General features: G+C 41.6%; 1 protein-coding gene across 1 annotated transcript in view; it reads left to right on the top strand.

Annotated features, from left to right (window-relative positions):
• The first annotated feature begins 618 nt into the window (after positions 1-618).
• The window catches only part of ZHX3 (zinc fingers and homeoboxes 3), a 64,798-nt gene continuing 49,478 nt past the window's right edge, over positions 619-15,938 (top strand). Inside the window, exons 1-2 of the mRNA XM_060772228.2 lie at positions 619-847; positions 5,848-5,974. The gene's annotated coding sequence lies outside the window, so the exon portion shown is untranslated. The remainder of the gene's footprint in view (positions 848-5,847; positions 5,975-15,938) is intronic.

Below are 15,938 nucleotides of genomic sequence, written 5' to 3'. Positions count from 1 at the left end.
GGCAGAAAATCCCACAATATCAGCTTTGAACTGGGTTATCTGAGTCCACACTCAGATAATGTGGGATTTCCTGTCTTGATATTCTGGGATACAGGGATGTGTGGAAGGGCTCCAAGGCAGAAAATCCCACATTATCTGCGTGTGGACTTCCTCAGTCTTGCGTTTTATGGTGTCATAAATTAGTTAAATTAGTCTCCCTGCATGAAGCCGTACCTAAGTTTTCTACTTGACAGATGCAACTGTCTTTCGGGCTGCATAGGTCAATAGCAAGCTAGACTATTCATGGTCGGGAGCTCACTCCGACCCGGGCTGGTTTCAAACTTGTGACCTCTAGGTCAGTAGTGATTGACTAGCTGCGCCACAGCCCTCTACATCAGGCAAGGGCCAACTTCTGCCTTCCTTCCAGGTGTTTTGGACTTCAACTCCCACTATTCCTAACAGCCTACCGGCTGTTAGGAATGGTGGGAGTTGAAGTCTAAAACATCTGGAAGGAAGGCAGAAGTTGGCCCTTGCCTGTTTGGTTCCCAGACAGCGCATGCGTACAACCCGGTCTCGACTCTGGTGACGTCACCCCTCCCTTTCGAGGCCGGCTTTCCCCCCTCCCTCCCCGATCTTTGTCACTCCAGTCTTGCAGGCGGGCGGCTCTCTGACTAAATCGTCTGTGTGTTGGTTGGCGCGCCCGCCCGCCTTCCCGCCCCATTCCCAGCAATACCACGACGGAGCCCGCCCACTCCGGCTCGACGCTGGTTCCGTGGCGTCGCTTCGTCCCTCCCGCCTCTTCCACGCAGGACTCAGCCACAGCCGCGGCCTCGGCGGCAGGAGGAGAGAGAGACATAGAGGAGAGGAGGTAAGTGCGAGCTCTCCCTGGTCTCCTTTCCCCTTTCTCCCGCTCCACGCCCCCTGAAACCCCACGGAAGAACTCCGTCGCCCCGCTTTTGGCCCGGCTGGCTGGCTCCCTTTCAACCCCAAGTGTTTCTCAGCCTTCCCCCCAACCTCCTTCCCTTCTCTCCCCGTCTTGCCCCCTCTCACTTCACCCCCCATCCTCTTGACCCCCTAGTTTCTCAGCCCCAGCAAAAGCTTTCCCTTCCCTAACTCCAATCTGTGTGGCTCTCTTTCTCTCTCTATCCATTATCACACCCCCTTGGGATTGTGTGATGTCCCACTCCTGGCCCTCCAGCCTCTTCTTCTCCCCCTTTTGACCACCTTCCCAATCTCTATTGGGCCCTTCCACACTGTCCTTATGCCCTGGATCCGATCCCACACTATCTGCTTATCTCAGGTTATGTGTCAGTGGAGACTCATATAATCCGGTTTAAAGCAGATAATTTGGGATCGGATCCTGGGATAGAAGGCAGTGTGGAAGGGGGCATACTGTCCTTATATCCCAGAATATCAGATAATCCGTTTATCCCAGGTTATGTGTCAGTGGAGACTCGTATAATCCGGTTTAAAGCAGATAATTTGGGATCGAATCCTGGGATAGAAGGCAGTGTGGAAGGGGGCATACTGTCCTTATATCCTAGAATATCAGATAATCCGTTTATCCCAGGTTATGTGTCAGTGGAGACTCGTATAATCCGGTTTAAAGCAGATAATTTGGGATCGGATCCTGGGATAGAAGGCAGTGTGGAAGGGGGCATACTGTCCTTATATCCTAGAATCTGATATCAGATTATCTGCTTATCCCAGGTTATTTGTCAGTGGAGACTCATATAATCTGGTTTAAAGCAGATCACATCCTGGGATAGAAGGCAGTGTGGAAGAGTCATACAAACACACATCCACACTGTATTGTCGAAGGCTTTCATGGCCGGAATCACTGGGTTGTTGTAGTTTTTTCCCGGGCTATATGGCCACGTCCTAGAGGCATTCTCTCCTGACGTTTCGCCTGCATCTATGGCATGCATCCTCAGAGGTTGTGAGGTCTCACAACCTCTGAGGATGCTTGCCATAGATGCAGGCAAAACGTCAGGAGAGAATGCCTCTAGGACGTGGCCATATAGTCTGAAAAAACCTACAACAACCCACACATCCACACTGTCCTTATGTCCCAGGATCTGATGTCAGATTATCTGGTTATCCCAAGTTATATGTCAGCTGAGACACAAATAGTCTGGTTTAGAGCAGAGAATTTGGGACAGGATCCTGGAATAGAAGGCAGTGTGGAAGTGACCACACACACACCAGAGTTAGGTTTGTATAACCCTTATTTCCCCAACCACCTAATATCCAGAAGCTTTGTATCTAAAGTCAAACCCCACTATCCTGGCTATACAGAACTTCCAGATGCTGCAGTATCACAACTCCCATCAGCTGTAGGAGCCCTTCCACACAGCACTATATCCCAAGAATATCGAGGCAGAAAATCCCATAATATCTGTTTTGAACTCTGTTATCTGAGTCCACACTCAAATAACGTGGGGTTTCCTGCTATGATATTCTGGGATAGAGGGCTGTGTGGAAAGGCCCCCAGATAACCCAGTTCCAAGCAGATCTTGTGGGATTTTCTGCCTTTATATTCTGGGATATAGGGTTGTGTGGAAGGGCTCTAGGTTTGTATAACCATTCTTTCCCCCACCCACTGGGTCTTTGAGAGGACTTTTGCATACCACTCACCACATTCCCTGCTGGATTTTCAGATCCCAGAACTTTGGGTTATTGTAGGTTTTGTTGGGCTCTATGGCCATGTTCCAGAAGCATTCTCCCCTGACTTTTTGCCTGCATCTATGGCAGGCATCCTCAGAGGTTGTGAGGTAGCCCGAAAAACCTACAACAACCCAGTAACAATACTGTAAGCGGCCTACAGCATAATAAATACATACAATTAATAATATGCGAAGTAAAAACAAACCAGATAATAACACGACGAATCAATATAAACACAAAACAAAAAAATAAACAAGTTCAGGTGAACTGGTGGCGGTTTGAATCCAGGGAGCAGGGTGAGCTCTCGTTGCTAGCCCCAGTTTCTGCCAACCTAGCAGTTCAAAAACATGCAAATATGAGTAGATCTATAGATACCGCTTTGGCAGGAAGGCAATGCTGCTCCTTGCAGTCATGCCAGCCACATGACCTTAGAGGCGTCTACAGACAACGCCGGCTCTTCGGCTTAGAAAGGAAGATGAGCACCAACCCCCAGAGTCGTATACGATTAGACTTAATGTAAGGGGAAAACCTTTACCTTTAATAAATACAACAAATAATATATGCAAAGTAAAAAAATAAACCAGATAATAACATGACAAATCAATATAGAGCCAAAACAAATTAAATAATAGGCAGTATAAAACATTACTTAAAACCCAGAGATTCCTCAAAGTTAAATAAAAGCCAAAATACTCAAAATAAACTTTATTTGTATCCCCCCCTATCTCCCCAATGGGCCAACAACATATAACAGCAGTATTTGATGCTGTATAACCAACTAATAAGCAAGACATACCTTAAATGGAAAGATAGCACGTTAAACATCGACATGAAACAATAATGAGAAATGACCACAAATTGCATTTTAACTCAACTATTCTACCAAAACATACAATGTTTTCAAATGAGTAAAAATTTTAAAATATTTAAAAATGTAAAAGGATATAAAGACTATATGGGTCTTTTAAAAAGGTAAAGGTTTCCCCTTGACATTAAGTCCAGTCATGTCTGACTCTGAAGGGTGGTGCTCATCTCCATTTCTAAGCCGACAAGTCAGCATTGTCCGTGGACACCTCCAAGGTCATATAGCCAGCATGACCGTATGGAGTGCCACTACTTTCCCGCAGAAGGAGTAATTATTGATCTACTCACATTTGCATGTTTTTGAACTGCTAGGTTGGCAGAAGCTGGGGCTAACAGTGGGAGCTTGCCCCACTACTCAGATTCAAGCTGCCAGCCTTTTGGTTAGCACCTCAGCAGTTTAACCCACTGCACCATGGGGGGGGGGGGTGTGCTCCTATATAGATATATTTCTGTTACTTATTTTCCACCCTGGGCTTATGTTTCCCCCTTCTCCCACTTGTTTCCCTTGACCCTCTTCTTCTCCCCATTTCTACCTACAAGGGCCCTCATTTCCCATTTCCTTCCAAACAATGTTGTGTTCCCCCAACATTGGCACCCACCTGCTTTTGTCTTATCAACATTACCCACCACCATCTCTTTCCTAACCTTGAATTGTATGCCTTCACGTGGCCTGCAGACTTGAGGCTACCCCTTACATAAGATTATTTATTTCCCTGTGCTACTCCTAATAGGATTGTGTCACCTCATCTCCTGTACACTCTTTTTCCCTTGTGTTTTTTGGCGCTCCCTATCCCAGCTGTACTTTTGCCATCTGGTCCCTGGGTTCTCCCAGCCTCTTCCTGGGAGTTTTCTGAACTTTTGTCCTGCTCTCTTCGTTTTTTCCCCCACCTCCCACACACACTAGTGTGCATTTCCGACCATTTCTTATCCTGCTGGTGAAACATCACTAACTCACTTCTCTAGCAATCACTTTGATTCTGATAGCTCTGTCCCCTGTCTGTCAATAACAAGAGAGCTATAGGCACTGTTTTGGCTCAACTTGAGTTTTTTGGCTTTTACGTCTCTTTTGTTAATCAATTACTACTGTTCCCCCTTGTCATGCTTTCCTCACTTCCAGGACTGCATTTCTTGTTTATGTTCCCCACTATAGTATTTACTTTTAATTGCATACTTGTTGGAGTGATCTCTCTCTCTTTTGTTTTTGGTACCAATCCATATTTATTAGGTTTTCTTAGTTACCTGTTTGCTTTTGAAGTGTGAAAGTTACAATACTGTAAGGATTACAACCATATCCAGGTGCATACGAGGTGCCTGAAACTTTTGAAAATGTTATGTATACAAATGTTTTATGTTTGTTTATTTTAAAAACATATTTTTACTGGGTTGCTGTGAGTTTTCCGGGCTGTGTGGCTACATTCCAGAAGCATTCTCTCCTGATGTTTTGCCCACATCAATGGCAGGCATCCTCAGAGGTTGTGAGGACGCCTGCCATAGATGTAGGCCTAATGTCAGGAGAGAATGCTTCTGGAACATGGCCATTCAGCCTGGAAAACTCACAGCAACCCAGTGATTCCACCCATAAAATCCTTTGACAACATATTTAACATATTTTTAACTTTCAAGTTTTTGTTGGGAAAATACAATAATACATCCACATTTATAGTCTTATCCAAATTATTACTATTGTCATCATAATCTCTTTATTGTACCCATCTTGCCCCACTCTTTAGGTTCTGGGGCTGATGTTTTTGTTTGCCATTAGCTTTTAGGAAAGCGCAGTTCCAGTACAATTTCCTCTTCTATTAAAGTAGTAATTCTTCTTTGGAAGAAGAAAGCAGAACTTTGAGAGTAGTTTTATATCTGAGCACACAATGAGAGAATGAGTGTAAGTGACTGTGAGACAATCACCAAAGTGGACACTTGTTAACTGCTAGGCTTTAGTTCCTGGACACACACTCATGTGTGGATACCAAAATACATGGATACTCAAGATCCCATTACATGCAGTGGTTTAGGAAACTTGTTTTCCTTACATAAAATGGCAAAATCAAGATTTGAGTTTTGGAATTTTTTTTTCAGTTGCCAAGGGAATATTTTCAAGCTGTGGATGTTGGAATCCATGGGTACAAAATCTCTGGATATGGATGGGTTACTATATTTAATGACAAACACATTTATTGTCATCATATGGGTTCCTTTAATGATATTCATAAATTAAACTACATTAAAATGTTACTCCAGTTGGCAGGTAGGGATATTCTTTGGGAGTGAGTATACAGAGTTGAAGAGGAAAAATGTAAACTCCTTAAATGTACAGTAAGATTCCTGTATCTGCAGGTGATACATTCCTGGCTGGACCGTGGTTATCTGAAACAGTGGATACTACCGAATGACCTGAGTTCAAGTATCAGTATACCATAAAGCCATCTGAAAATCCTAGACAGACATTTTTCCTTGGACGCAGGTAAGTGAAACAGTTGATATGAGTTCTGCAGTTACGATGGTCTTATTGTGAATGTTAATAATGGTTATGCAAAATGTAAAGTCTGTGATAGTTTTCCTCTGCATAGTGACCCTCGCTAGACCTAGGAGATAGTCTGTCATGTTTGATAAAGCGGATCCTAATCCATGGCAGTTTATGCTGTAATAAATATTTTAGTCTTAAAGTGTCAGAAGGTATTTCTACATGGTAAATATTCATAGTATTTCTACAGAGAGGTGAGGCTTTTGCCATATCTTGATGTTTTTTAAACCCTTTTGTCTTGAAACCTTCATAGAGAAGACACTGTGGTTAAATGTTCAGACACATGGCACAGGAATGTCCTGGAACACTTTGCACATCAGTGTTTATCGGCAGGGCTATATTTACTGTTTAAAAGGAGATCTATATTTTGTGCAAAGAATACCTGTATTATGCACGTAGACTACATAAGTATGTAAATTATCTTGTCTCAGTTTCAGAATTTCATAGCTATGTAGTTGCTTCTCTTTCTCCCCTTGCTTTCCTACATTATAAAATCCATCCTAAAAATTTATTTTTGGTCAGAAGAACTAGAAGTTTGTATTTTAAAACTGAAATGTGAGATACCCTTGAAGGCCATATAGTTTTGACTGCCTGGGATCTAGGAGTACTTTATTAAATATAAATTGTGTTCATTGCTTTTTTAGCACTTTACCCTCACAAAGCAATGTGCAATAGAGCGTTTAAAACAAAGGAACACATTGCCATATTGGCCAGTAATAATGAGAAGGTGCTCTTAGATATGTGTGGTAATTACAATCTTATATAGAAGCTAGCTTTGAAGAGGAACGTCTCATCCAAATACCTGTGTACAAGAAATAAGGTGGAGGTCAACAGAAGGGAATTCCCAGTTGTGGAAGCACCAGTTCTGGAGATCTCCAGTTCCCACAGCACTTGTCTCTTGTGCCTACTAGATTGATCTTAAATACAGCACCTTGAGTTGGGTTTCTTAGGCAAGTCTTTTAAAAAATGAAGATCAGCACTTTACTGGAATATCTGTCAGAGTAGCATAGGATTGCTTCATGCCACGGTGTATATTTATACAGCAGGCCTTTGGTATCTGCTAGAGTTTGGTTCCATGCCATGGACACCAAAATCCAAGGTTTGGTTTGAGATTTTTAAAAACATTTTCACACTGTGGATTCTTGAATTAGTAGATACAGAAACTATGGATATGGAGGCCTAGTTATCGATCCACTTACCTGCGCAGTATATTTTAATGACCCCATTATTTCTGATAAGCACCTGACAATTTGGTTTCATTTTTTTTGCCTAGTGGTGTTAACTTCCAACAAGTATGCGGCAACCATTGAAATAAGTAGCAACTTTTTTCTTGGCTCTTTCTCCTTAAAATTAAAAGTAAATATTAATTACTTGGTTTAATGCTGATGCTTCAAAACAACCACATTCTTTCCCCCAATTGTTTATAACTGCTCAGTTGTAAATAGTTGCGTATAAATATTAGTTCCATAATACTTTTTGACTCTGTTGCTTGGACATTCCATAAGTGGGCAGCTGGCTTAGAATCTGACGAACACAACCACTTCTCTTTCTGAGGACACTATGATTTGAACAGAAATAAGAAGTTGTTTTTCCCCAGTGGAAATTTCTACAGAGAAAATCCATGCTGAATGTTAGGGCTCCCTTCTTAGCTCAGCTTCTGGAACTTTGGAAACCACATCATACGCTGCATAGAGTCATCAGACAGTTTTCTTTTTGTGCAGTTGAGGACCTATGGCAGCATACCTGACTCTTTTCTAAAAATGTGCCCCAGCTGCTTGTTTTTCTTCATGGAAGAAAAGTTACAGAAATGTGCTTGTTTGGTGCCAGCAGTGATAAGGTAGCTGAGAGCAATACTTACTGGGACAAGTAGTTAGCAAGAGCAAGGTAAACTTTGCCATCTATGTTTTCCTATTGTGGCTGGCTTTCATTAAAACCAGAATGAAATTGTATGGGGAAAGTTCTGTACGACATAAACATATCTTTTACATATGAAGAGAAGCTTGGCCATACCCATCTGAATTTTTCATTTGCATGACAGGAATAATAACCACATCATTCTGAGCCAGCATTGATAGTGGAAAAACTGGATAAGGATGACGGTAATGCTAATTATCATGTTGGAAAAGGCCACTCCATGTGTTTACTGTGATAACAGATAAGACACAAGGCACATAGACAGTGATCTGATTCATAGCTTGGGAAAAATGTGGTTTTGGCTATAATTTCCAGAATGATGTAAACACCATGGAATTAGTCTTAAGAATGAGCTTTTAAAAGTAGCTTTTACAAACTCTGATTCTAGGCTTGCAGTTCTCTTCTGTAGAGTTACCTGGTTTAAGGGGAAATATAAAATATAGCGAGGAACCGTGGCAATAACAAGCTGCAGAAGCCATAGCTAATTGGAAGATTTTGAAGCAATTTAGGTTTCTATTCACCCTAAATTGAATTCCAAAGTATTTCCTCTCTTCATGTTGTGAATAAGAGCCAACATGGCGGAGATGTGGGGCTGTTTTAAGCTTGCCTTCTGCGGGATTTGACTCGATGGTCTAGGCAGCCAGGATCTTATTGGATTCATTGACTTCCTATTTGCACAAAGCTGACTATGTTCCAGATCTTGAGAACTGAAAATGTTTGAGGGGGATGCCAATCCCAGATGGAAAGAGCATGTGTTGGGCTGCTGCGTCACTTTTGCTTGGATGGTTAACATTTCTGGGAAATTACTGGCCTGGGACTATTATGTTTTTCAAAATTCTCCTACAGTTTTTTGTAAAACCGAATACTTACATTCTCCTCAAAAGTTTTCCCTTTCCCTTCATTTTCTCCTCTTTATTTATTCTTCTGTTTTTGGTCACAGATGTTGAGAACAAACATAGTGTAACCATTTATTCTTTCAGACTTTAGAGGTTTTTTTAACCATCTGTAATTTTAATTTAGTTTACTCTGTGTTCTTTCCATGTGAACACTTCTATTATGTTAATCCAAAACTCTGGATCATTGTGTCCTAAGAAACTTTTATGGTTAGTTCTCCATGGACCGGGAGGAGCCAAACTTTCCTCATGTGCTTGAACTTTTTATGGTGAAAGAGTTTGATTGATAATAAGCTGTGTTTTCCAAGGGTGGGGAGAAGAGCAGCAAATTTAACTGGAGCAGAGAATCAGCAAGGAAAGGAAGAACATGAATTTAGAAGATTGCCTTGATTGGGATAGAGAGACTTCTAATATTGTAATTATAGTGATTAGTTTGGCTGGATTTTGACGTGTTCCTTTACAAAAGTAGTTCATGATAGTTTGGTATCATGATAGTTTGTCCACATTTGCATTACTTCTTCCCTTTCTTATAGCACAGTCTTTAGTGGGATTGTGCAGGTACAAAGCTGGTAAAAATGGCTAGCGATACTTATTTCCTCTCCGAACCAATAGCTTTGGTGAAACAGGAAGTAAGCAATTGGTGCATAACTGAATTCTCATACTTCTCTAAGAAATTGTGTTTAGTTTTACATGTGGGATGGTAACAAAGTGCACCAGCTAGACCAGGCATGGGAAGCAGGCAACTTTCAATATGTTGTTGGGCTGTAACTCCTAGCAGTTCTTGCCAACATAGCAAGTACAGACCTACAATGACTTGTGGGCTCTGTGATCCCCATCCCCACATTGTGCCTTGTCTGTTCAAGTTTCTGGTATTTCCAAAGCCACAGGAAAACTGGATGTGGAAGTCTGTTGTCTGAGACCCTGGAGAGCTGTTGCCAGTGAAAGTTAATATTAGGGTAAGTTTATACATTCTGTTCCACTGTTGCAGCTTCTCATGTTTAATTGGTATGATTAAAAATAATAATCAGGAAACAACGTTTAGGACGAAACTGTCAGTTCTCAAAAGTGAAGAGTCTGTTCTTTTGGGGACCTGCTTTGGGACTGGAGTTTTTAAATTTAATCAAAAATGGTCTGGGTTTAAGGATTTCTGTGAGATGGTCAGGCTTATTGGACAGGTCAGGAATGAGAATGAATTAGAAAATGATAATTGAGATCTGAAGAGTTCCAGGAGGATCTCTCTGCACTGAGCAAATGGGCTTTAAACCAGCCAATGATACTCAATGTAAGCAAGATGATATATACTGTGGCAATATATCTCAACTTTAGATATTCACCAGTGAGATTTTAGCTGGCAATAATGGCCCAAAAGAGAAAGAACTCTTGGGAGTGTAGTAGAAAAGTTGAGGAAAATGACCTAAGGCTGGACTGCTGAGGGAAGGACCTGAGCAGAGCTAGGGCGTGTCCTCCTTTGATTTCAAGCAGAAGAAGGTTCTTCAATATTCAAAACTTCTGGGAGTTCATATTCTCTGCAGGATGCCATATCTTGTATCAGATGATATTCTGAAGGAGCTGAAGAGAGCATTGTCTAACCCACATGTACAAGCTGATCAGCTCTGCTATAGAAATGTTTTTCAGCATGTGATCAGGCATATGACACAAGGTCATGGTGTCTATATGGAGATGGTTAAAGCTAGTGCCACTGTGGACATTATTCAGAAGAAGTTAGTTTACTTGTACATGTGCACGTATGCTTCACTGAAGCCTGATTTAGCTCTCCCAGCTATCAACCCTCTATGCAAAGATTGCCCAAACCCTTTGGTTAGGGCCTGGCCCTGCACAGCATGATGCCTGGCATACAGTAGTATATCCAACAGCCAATCCTGAATGGCCTGCGAGACAAAACCTCCTATGTTAGGAGAGTAGCTGTTCTTGGATGTTAGAAAATGAATAAAAAAAATAAAACAACCAGTGCATGGTGAATCTCTATCTGGAATACTGTCACCTGGCACTTCACCTGGAATAGAAGATTGTCAAACAGGAAAAGATGAGGAAACGGCAACCAGTGTTATCAAAGGAATTGAACTTATCAATTGAGAGTAAAGGCTATATATCTTGTCAGTGTTTAGCTTAGAAAAACTAGGAGTAGAGACATGATAACTATGCATTAAGTGATTTATGGTGTGGACAAAGCTCATGGAGATTTTTCCCTCATTCCTTCTTAACAGATGAGCATACTTTTAGAATTTCTTACCATTTAACTTCTGATTTAAAGTGGTGCAACAGGAGTGGTTGGACAGATGAAAGGAAGCATTCATCTCATCAAATAGTTAAACAGTAGCATTCATTTCCAGAAGATGTAGCAATAACTGCTAACATAGATGGCTTTAAAGAGGGATTAGTCAAAGTTGTGGACATTAGATCTATTAATGGGTGCACGGGAAGATGGCTATAAATCATTTCTGTTATCAGAGGCCAGGATGGTTCTGTATAATAGTTGCTGTGGAACATAAGATTGAAGATGTAGTTGTTTTCATGTCCTCCTTTTGGGATGTCTTTAGGCAAAATGTTTGACCACAACAGCCTCAGGTTTGAACAAGATGGCTCTTTTGCTGCATTTGTTTTGGGAAAGATTCTGTGACCCAGTAGTTTATATAATGAAGGTGTCAACATCAGTGCTTGTTAATTCCAGATAGATCTGGTGACAGGCCCTACCTGAAACTCTGAGGAGCTTCTGGTAGTTTAGCTAGACAGACTTATGGGCCCATTCAGTTTAAGACAATATGTTACTACACATTCCCTTGGTCAAGCAGTCCTCGAGTTACAAACACCCAACTTACAAATGGCTTTTAAGAACAGGTTTGAGACAAAAGGAAGTGAGATAAATCTATATACATATAGCTAGAGTCACACCTTAAAATGTGCCTATGCCGATTTACATGCAAATTGAACTTATGAACAAACCTACAGAACCTATCTTGTTTGTAATTTGTGGGCTGCCTATATATAGTGTTTTAGGATATTTTTAAAAACATATTGGCTGCCTACAGCAAATTGGTTGTTAATCACTTATTTTTGTGGGGAATTGATGCTAACTGCATCTTCTTAGGACATCACTTCCAGATTTTGCCAAGTTAAAGCTTATTTGATTCCCAGTTTCTGTATGACAGGAAATTGTTCTACACTTCTTCATGTGGAATAGCCTTTTAAAGTTAGTTACCCCAGAGAGAGAACATGATGTAATGGTTGAACTAGGATTTTGGAGAGCAGGGGAGGAACCCCTACTCAGCCATGGAAATCCACTGGGTGACCTTGGGCAAGTCAACACTTTTTCAGCCTCAGAGGAGGCCAAGACAAACCACCCCTTGATAGGTTCACTTTTGGGACAAACACCCATAGATCATATTTGACTGTAAAAGTAGTATATGTATTGCTAGATCCCAGGGACACAGACAACCATCTTATGGTCAAGATTTCAATGATATATAGTTTTCCCTCACGTGATGTAGCTAGCACTGCGTGGTTGAGATTTCCATTGCAAGTTTATTTGCTTGCTAGCTTGCTTTCTTATAAAGTATATTATAAATCACATCTCATAGACCAGAGGCTTTAAGGTGGTATTCAAAAGGGCAGAACACTTTGGGAAGATTGTGGCTGGAACAACTGCTGAGACTAATTTGGCTTTGTGTGTGTGTGTTGGTGTATATATAGGGCAAAAAACCTCCACCCCACAACCCTAACTTAATACACATGCAGTTACAAGCTAAGAGACACAAAAATACTCAGCAAGCAAGCAAATACAAATTAGTACATTAATGTTTGATTTTGTACCACAGGGAGGGAGTGAAGCATCACAAAATATGGAATGGTGCTTGAGAGTCTGTTGCTTTTCTTTCCATATGTTGCCAGCCAAGCTGATTCATGAGTAAATGTATGGTACCAATAAATGTGAAGATACTTTTTTTCATGCCATGATGGAATCCTCATAAACATCCTTGTGCAGTAAAATCAAGGACAATGGCTTTGGGAGAAAGGAAAATCTCAAACTAGGTCCTTCTAGCACAGTGGTTCTCAACTTGTGCGTCCCCAGATGTTTTGGCCTTCGACTCCCAGAAATCTTAACAGCTGGTAAACAGGCTGGGATTTCTGGGAATTGTAGGCCAAAACACCTAGCAGATATGCATAATTCTTGCAGGTTCATCTAAAGAGGTATGAGTTCTTGAAATAGTTTCTTGGATTTTGCGCCATTCTGCAAGTTGTTATCACATCCCTGTATGCCCATTCTCTTCTTTTGAGGGGTTGTTTGTAGCAGTTCCTTAGATTTGCACTAGAGCTGTTGAAAGTTTTTTTTTTTTAAATCAACCAAGAGATGGTTTGCTAAAGTTGTGGTTAGAAGACCAAGAGTTTCTCTTAATTTTTTCCACCCTGCTTCACTGATAACATAATGACAGCAACATGAAGGAGGTGGAGAGAAAAAACATTGTTTCGATATGTTTCAGACTTGAAAAGAAGACAATTTAAGGGTGGAAACGAAATGTAGCAGTTGATGTCAGGATTTGTCAGAAAATAATCTGGAACAGCAAAAACATTGTTTGGTTTTTTTAAAAAAAGATAAAAGCAAATAAATATTTCAATTTCTAAACATATTTTACATGTCCTGAGGAGGCCAAATAGCACCATATTCTGGTAACTTAGGCTGGTTTATAAGGCTTCTTATCCTCCTTTACTTCTCCTTAAAAAAATAATTTATCCACCTCACTCTTTATACTCTATAGCAGTGGTTCTCAACCTTCCTAATGCTGCGACCCCTTAATACAGTTTCTCATATTGTGGTGACACCCAACCATAAAATTATTTTCATTGCTACTTCATAATTGTAATGTTGCTCCTGTTATGATGTCAATATCTGATATGCAGGTTGTATTTTCATTCATTGAATCAAATTTGGCACAAATGCCCGATAGGCCCAAATTTGAATACTGGTGGGGTTGGGGGGGGGGGAGAGATTTTGTCATTTGGGAGTTGTAGTTGATGGGATTTATAGTTCACCTACAATCAAAGAGCGTTCTGAATTCCACTAATGATGAAATTGAACTAAACTTGCCATACAGAACTCCCATTACTAATAGAAAATACTGGAAGGATTTGATGAGCATTGAGTTTTGGAGTTGTAGGCTGCTCACTGGGGCGACATACAGAGAGCACACCACCCCTCTGCTGTGTCAGCTCCACTGGCTGCCGGTTCAGTTCCGAGCCCAATTCAAGGTGCTGGTCTTGACCTATAAAACCCTGTACGGTTCCGGTCCAGCGTATCTGTCCGAATGTATCTCCCTCTACGTCCCACCACGGAATTTAAGATCATCTGAGGGGGCCCTGCTCTCGACTCCACCGCTTTCTCAAGCAAGGCTGGTGGGGACGAGGAGCAGGGCCTTCTCAGTGGTGGCCCCCCACCTGTGGAACTCACTCCCAGTGGATATCAGGGCATCGACATCACTCCTGTCCTTTAGGAGAAAGACAAAGACGTGGTTGTGGGACCAGGCCTTCGGGCAGTCTGCTAACTAGATAGGACAACCAGGCAATTAGGACCGGCAGGACTGATATATGTGGACTGATAAATGTGGAAGAAAACTCTGAACCATGAGATAGCGAACACTGACTGGCAAGAAGGAAGAAGTGGTTGTATCGGTTTGTATGAAATTTTACTGGTTTTATTGGTTTTAACGGGTTTAGATGCAATGTATTGTTGTTGTTGTTGTTTGCTAATTTGTTATTTTGTTTTATTGCTTATTATTGTGTATTATGTATGCTATGGGCATCGAATTGTGCCTTGGATGTGTAAGCCGCCCTGAGTCCCCTTCGGGGTGAGAAGGGCGGGGTAAAAGTAAACCAAATAAATAAATAAATAAATAGTTCACCTACATCCAGAGAGCACTGTGGACTCAAACAATGATTGATCTGAACCAAACGGGCATGAATGCTCAATATGGCCAAACGTGAACAGTGGTGGAGTTTGGTGAAAATAGACCTTGACATTTGGGAGCTATAGTTGCTGGGATTTACAGTTCACCTGAAATCAAAGAGCTTTCTGAACCCCACCAACGATAGAATTGAGCCAAACTTACCTCACAGAAGCCCCATGGTCAACAGAAAATACTGTGTTTTCAGATGGTCTTTGGTGACCCGTCAGACACCCCCCTTGTGACCCGCTCAGGGGTCCCAATGATGGTGAAAGTGCGAAGCAGGCAAGGGGGCTTTGCGTGAGGCCAGGCCTCACACCGAGATCCCCATGCCCACCTTGCGGCCACGCTGGATGGTGAGAGTGCATGGCAGGCGAGGCGGGCTTTGCACAAGGCCAGGCCTCGTGTGAAGGAGCCCTCACCTGGCCTGCGACCCCTCCGAAATGGCCAGGCGACCTCCCCTTGGGGGTCATGATCCCCAAGTTGAGAACCGCTGCTCTATAGTGTCTGTCTGAACCTTCCATTTTTCAATAGGTACACATTGTTTGCTGACCATATGATATTTATCCCATGGATCACATGGTGCTTGGTTTGCAGAGTGCCTTTCCCCCTGCTGTGTCTTGCTTTATTCTTTCACTTGCCTCCATTTTGGGGGGAAATACATTTTAACCAGCCAGAACGGACAATTAATGTCCCTTAGATGTGCCAAATTACAATGCCCATCATTTCAGACAGCATGACTAATAGTTCACATTCGAGTTGAAATGTGAGATACATGTAGAAAGACTGATGATCAAAAGTATCAGCTAAGATGAGGTTGAACTAAATTCTGACCCCAATTCAGCCACTAGTCGATCTTTAATATTTCTCTCTTTCTCAATCAAGCACACATCTTGTGATGCTGAAGGATCTTATAAACTAAATTGTAAATAAATATTGAACTATAGGTATGTGGATCACTCTAAAAAGTTGTATAGTACTATGTACCCTAATCATGCAAATAATAATCTGCCTGCTTTTTGTATGGTACTTCAAGACAACGAGAGAGTCAGAATGTCTATATACTATCTCCAGGACTGAAGACAGTATTAATACTTATTGCTGTGGAATTGCAGCAGGATAGAGAGTGCTTTTGCCCTTCTG

Source organism: Anolis sagrei, chromosome 4 (assembly GCF_037176765.1).
Source record: "Anolis sagrei isolate rAnoSag1 chromosome 4, rAnoSag1.mat, whole genome shotgun sequence".
Taxonomy (NCBI): Eukaryota; Metazoa; Chordata; class Lepidosauria; order Squamata; family Dactyloidae; genus Anolis; species Anolis sagrei.
The sequence above is the reverse complement of the archived record's forward strand: the minus strand, read 5'-3'. Positions and strand labels throughout refer to the sequence as shown.